This window comes from Branchiostoma belcheri, unplaced genomic scaffold (assembly GCF_001625305.1).
Source record: "Branchiostoma belcheri isolate BF01 breed outbred unplaced genomic scaffold, Haploidv18h27 scaffold128, whole genome shotgun sequence".
NCBI lineage: Eukaryota > Metazoa > Chordata > Leptocardii > Amphioxiformes > Branchiostomatidae > Branchiostoma > Branchiostoma belcheri.
In genome coordinates this window covers 615,982-622,091 of record NW_017802691.1, presented here as the reverse complement: position 1 = coordinate 622,091, position 6,110 = coordinate 615,982, and the positions used below count along the sequence as shown (strand labels likewise).

The window sequence follows — 6,110 nt, the reverse complement described above, 5'->3', positions numbered from 1 at the left end:
GCCGTACAGGTGAGTACATTTATTTTCTCTGACTATAGATCAGGTAAGGTGCCGTAAAGGTGAGTAGAGAATTTTTTCTAGACTTGGGGACCAGGTGAGGTGCCGTACAGGTGAGTACAGTTTATTTTCTCTGACTTGGGGATCAGGTGAGGTGCCGTACATGTGAGTAGAGTTTATTTTCTCTGACTGTAGACCAGGTGAGGTGCCGTACATGTGAGTAGAGTTTATTTTCTAGACTAGGGACCAGGTGAGGTTCCGTACAGGTAAAAATTTGCTCTGCTCTTGGGTTTAAGGACCAGGTAAGGTACCGAACAGGTAATAATTGCACGGCTCTTAGGTCTGGGGACCAGGTAAGGCACTGTGCAAGTAATATATGCACGGCTCTTAGATTTGGGGACCAGGTAAGGCATCGTACAGGTAATAATTGTGCGGCTCTTAGGTCTGAGGACCAGGTTAGGCACTGTACAGGTAATATATGCGTTGCTCTTACATCTGGGGACCAGGTAAGGCACTGTACAGGTAATATTTGCAGAGCTCTTAGCTCTGGGGACCAGGTAAGGTACCATACATTTGCATGCGTGCATGTGGCCCCTTTTTATCTGGGGACCAGGTAAGGCACTAATGTATAGGTATATTTGCATTGTCCTTTATCTTCAACTAAGAGACTATACAGGTAATGTTTGTTCGTAATGGTTCATAGCTCTTGAGACCTGGTAAGACCATACACTTCAGATACGTTTGGTCTTTTGTACCTAATTTTTTGGTTATTGACATCTCTGTATATATATACTGCTGGCCTAGATTATTTCTCTTTTTTTCAGTGCATTTGCCAAAAAGGAGAAACTGATCACACAGCAGGAGCTGGAGATGTCTATGCATCACATTCTGGAATTCTTGGAAGTGCCAGCTTTACTTCTCAACAAGAACATGAATGCTGAACCCTGACTTATGTTTATATTAATTCTGAAAGGTTGTTTCACCAAATGGTAGAATAACTAGAACTTAGTAGAAGTAAATTGTATGATGAACTGCACAAAAATTCTGCATTTGTTTGTTTGCTTGTTTGTTTTCTATTTGTCTGAGTCGCATGTACATGTATAACAATATTTATAAAAACTGTGTTTAAGGCCATACCAATTTAATTTCTTGGTTAACGGCTTCGCCCGCTTCATTTTTTTCTGATTTGCAAATAAAAAAATTCAGAATCAACCTCAAAATGCTCATATTTGCCCTTAACAGTTAAAACAGTCATTTTCATCCTACTTGTTACAGTTATTCCATCTTTCAATGCAATGGTATCATTAAAAGTTCAAAATCCATTGTTTAAATGTTGAACCAGCGTTTACTTCATGGCTCCATAATAGGATGCCTAGGCCTGTTTTTATTTTTTATTTTCGCCCGCCCACTCCATTATTTTTCTAGAAAAATCTGTTAACCAAGAAATTAAATTGGTGTGGCCTAAGGCATAACATTTTATAGTAACTAGATTCATTACCTCTAGTACCTCTGGACATTTCCCGTATATTGATAATGCATTGTATATTATTTTTAGCACAATTCAATTATTATTAAAGCTGAAAATACACCTTTTCACTCTTGTTTCGATAGACTTTTATTTTCAGTGTAGTTCAAGTCAGTATACAATACATGAACTGCAAATACACAGCATCAAAATCATGTATCCCACCATAATACTTGAACGCACGCCTGTCATTAACAATCCCAGTACTAGTAGTGACCGAGTAAAGACTAAAACGACTGTAGAATGAACGGTCTGTGCAGTTTGGAGGTAATGTACTTGATGGAAAGGACAGCCTTAATCGGAAGTTAATCCGTTTAGGACTTTTTCCATGGTTGCACTCAAGCTTTCTTGAGGAACGTAAACCTTTGTTTTAAAAAGTTTAGAGAAATCTATGCTTTCATGGCGCAAATTTCAACTGAAAATGACTCGATGACCAAATACGGTATCAGATATCTGGAATGAAAAACAGTTAATATGAATATGGTGATGCTGGCATCTGTATGCTATATGGCCAGTTTAACTGCCCCTTGGCATAATGGTACATTACATTAGATAATGCTGGAGAAACTAGAGTTTAGTAGCCTGATACCCTTTCTGAGGCAGCAGTTTTCCTGGGTAGCATTTTGAAGAGAGATTGTCTCAAAGATCAGGTCATCCAAGTTAAATTTTACCAGGTAAAGTACAGTACAGGTGACGTAGGTGTGTTTCTGGGCACTAAAGATCAGGTAAGACCAGGTAAGGTACCACACAGGTAACATAGGTGTGTTTCTGGGCACTAAAGACCAGGTAAGACCAGGTAAGGTACCGCACAGGTGACATAGGTGTGTTTCTGGGCACTAAAGACCAGGTAAGACCAGGTAAGGTACCGTACAGGTGACATAGGTGTGTTTCTGGGCACTAAGACCAGGTAAGACCAGGTAAGGTACCGTACAGGTAACATAGGTGTGTTTCTGGGCACTAGAGACAAGGTAAGACCAGGTAGTGAACCCAAGTCAAAGGAAATACACGTAACTTACACGTAACTCACCTGTAAGGTGCCTCACCTGGTCTATTGTCAACCCAAGTCAAAGGAAATACACGTAACTCACCTGTAAGGAACCTCACCTGGTCCATAGTCAACCCAAGTCAAAGGAAATACACGTAACTCACCTGTAAGGTACCTCACCTGGTCCATAGTCAACCCAAGTCAAAGGAAATACACGTAACTCACCTGTAAGGTACCTCACCTGGTCTATAGTCAACCCAAGTCAAAGGAAATACACGTAACTCACCTGTAAGGTGCCTCACCTGGTCCCCAGACCTGACAGCCCTGCAATTATTACTTGTACGGTGCAAATGTTTCCTGTATTAGCTGCCTTACCTAGTCCCAGAGCTAAAAAAAGAGCCCAGATGTAAGAGCCACACAAAATATAACGTTGATAACCAATTTGGTCCCCATTACCTACATGTAACGTTATATGGAGTGTTACCTGGTCCCCAGAGCTTAAATCCCCTCAAATATGATCTGAACTGTGCTTTTCCTTGTCCCCAGAGGTAAGAGCCACACAAACGCAGTGAATATAGACGTAAAAGTTGACGTTTTTGCACGTAAATCGAGGGAAAGACGCAGGTAGCCCTCCCCACACTACCGAAACTGAGGTATTGCTGAAGCATATGAGTAGCAGTCCAGTGTTCTGTCCAATAGCAGCGTGGCTGTTCATCGTCACGCGTACTACGGCACTTCCGGTGACCTCCAGTGACCTCCGCCTCGTTTTCGACCCCTACCCTTAGCCCAATGTGAAAAAGTATCTCCCCTGCGTCTAGTGGCCTAGAGTCGGGGACAAAGAACGAGAAACACCGCCAACACATTTCCGGTCGTCGCTGGCGACTCATGCCCGGCCACAAGTGGCTAGAAATGGAGGTGAAACAACCTTCTAGAACACGTTTGAAAAAGGTTAACAGCTTTCTAAACCCCGGGAAAGGTGGGGTTTACGAAGGTTTGAGGGCGACACAGAAAATCTACGCACTGACAGTGAAGAATGAATGGACGCCGGCTGGGCGTGATCTTCATAGGTTCGAATCCCGGAGGGTTTTTTTCGCCTTGACAGAACGGAAAATCGCCTCCAACCCGCGGATAAAACATCTAGAAAGGCTGAACACACACCCGTCTTGAATGTCGGGCAGAAAAAACGGGAAATTTCGGCGAATTTTATGGTTGTCTCGAGAAAAAGCGGAGAAAATTGAGACCCACTCACCTGCTGGCAAACCGGCAAAATTTATCAGCTGAACTAAACCGGCGGTCTGCGCATGTCTATTGCGCAGGGTGATTCCATTCCATACGTTTTTAGAGGGAGTTTCTTTTTCATTTTTTTCCAAACCCATTGAATGGAACAAAAAATTACAATGAATTTTATACTTTTTCATTTAACCTGGATAGTGTGATGGAATAGATCTAGCATAATGCAGGATTCCATAAGCTTTCCCGCTATAAGGATATCTAATTACTACGACAAAAGAGAGAACTTTTTCACAAGCTTTATTCAAGGTCATTGTAGTTATAACCTCCTTCCTTTATTGGCTTTCAAGCTATTAAACAAATACTACAAGCATCTTCTAATCTCCAAGCAGAGGTAACTGTAAGACAGTATCTTTGTGGCCAGGTTGTATCCCTTTGCCAGGTAGTTACATGTACCATTTGCCAGGCATTAAAACTCCAGTGCAGAAATTTAGCCAAATAAAAAGGCCTAAAACACATCCAAAATAAGTCATATATACATGCTTGGAGAGTAAAAAACAAAGCTTGAGATAGCCACAAGTTAACGCATATATAGTGAGAACTAGTGATTGATCATATCATTGTATTCACCGTTATATCACCTCCATACATAAATTTACAATTAGCCCTCCGGCATGTATTCACAATATAATAAAGCGGTATTGAGAAATGGAACGGTCCATAAAATCTGTCAGGTCATTAACTGTGGCTGTGATATTAACTGTTCGTCCTTAGATGTGGGCATCGGGTCATAAGTAGATAATTACCCAAGGGAGTGAAGCAAATAGTTGTAGTTGCCATTGACGAAAATTATTCTGTTGCGATTGCTTAGCTGCAGTTCATAGTTATCTCGCTAGGTAGTGCTCCTACAATAAACAATGCGCTACAAACATAAGGCCACAGCAAGTAAATTTTATGGATGACATCCGCCCAGACTCAAAATCTAATGCGAGCGGGCGAAAAAAAACAAACAAAAAATAACAAGGCGGGCCGAAAAAAACAAGGTTCCTACAGTTTAAAATTTTGACTCAATCATTGTACAAATTGTTTTGATTCAGTGGGAACATCACATATACACAGCCATCATCACATATCACTGTATCAAAGTAAGAAACAAAGCATTAAATCAGAGCCTTTTCTTGTCTCCTAGCTCTCTTCATATTTATCTGCCATCCACCTTCTGGCATGGCAACAGACATCTTTGCCCGTTTTCGCCATGTTGACCACTGTCAGAAGGCAACAAAATTTCTTTTTTTTTTTCCAAAATCAGGCGAAAATTAATGCGCGCGCTGATGTCATCCATAAAAATTACTTGCTGTGGCCTAATGTAGTTTTAGCTGGCTATGATAATAATAATTTGCCATGGGAGTTGTCATTTGCTGGTGCAGGTGTTACACTTAAATGTTACCCTTACCGCGACTCACTCCCCTGACTGACTATTGACGCTATTTTTGCCGAATAATTTTACTATCTATAAGAGGAATGCCAGTTTTTCTATATATAAAAGGCCTGTTGGAGGCTACAAGTTAGCCTCAGATGGAAATTTAAGAGTAGGAATTGGACAAATAGAGGGATAACATACCAGGGGAGTTGGTCCGCTAGAGAGTACAGTTTGCCGCTAGCTGACCACAACTCATCTGGAATGTTATCTCTCTATTTGGCCAATTTCTTTCTACATGTATTTCGAACTCTTTAATTTCCAGCCGCCTCCCGAAGCCTGGTAGAGGCTACCGTTAGTCTATACTATAGTAGACGTTGTTTGCTAAGGGCGTTCATGACTCAGGCTAGGGTGTCGTCGCTTCACCAAAGGGATTCCCCTTCTCAGTCACGTGCACGTGACCACCTTCAGACTGTAATACAAAAATTGACAAACTTTTAAGAATATATTTCGTAAATTGTAAATTCACGAAGTTATTAGATGAATATATTGCTCCTTGCTGGGCTGACTAGTGACAGTGAAACTGCACTCGGACTTCTGCACTTCTGCTATATTCTGCTTCTAGATATATATTCTACTTATACTTATACTTCAACTTCTAGTTCTACTTCTACTTCTACTTCTGCTTCTACAGCCTAAAGAAGAATTTATATTACAACTGTGCAGGCTGAAGTAAAAACTAGCGAATAACTGTTTCGGCCATTCTATCGTGTATTGTAAAAGCTGATATATGCATTAGTTTCTAGTAGGGATGTGTACCGGTTCGATGAACGGAGTCCGGCCCTTTAAAAACGTTTCTGTTCAGGTAAAAAAAACGAAACCCCGTGTACGTTTCGGTTTTGGACTCATAATAAAATCTAGCACTCACATATATCCTTTGCGTTCTAGACCATCTA

General features: G+C 41.0%; 1 protein-coding gene across 1 annotated transcript in view; it reads right to left on the bottom strand.

The window, feature by feature from the left end:
- Positions 1-3,809, bottom strand: part of LOC109463576 (protein FAM60A-like) — an 11,012-nt gene extending 7,203 nt beyond the window's left edge. The window contains exon 1 of the mRNA XM_019760427.1: positions 3,757-3,809. The gene's annotated coding sequence lies outside the window, so the exon portion shown is untranslated. The remainder of the gene's footprint in view (positions 1-3,756) is intronic.
- Between the last annotated feature and the right edge of the window lie 2,301 nt (positions 3,810-6,110).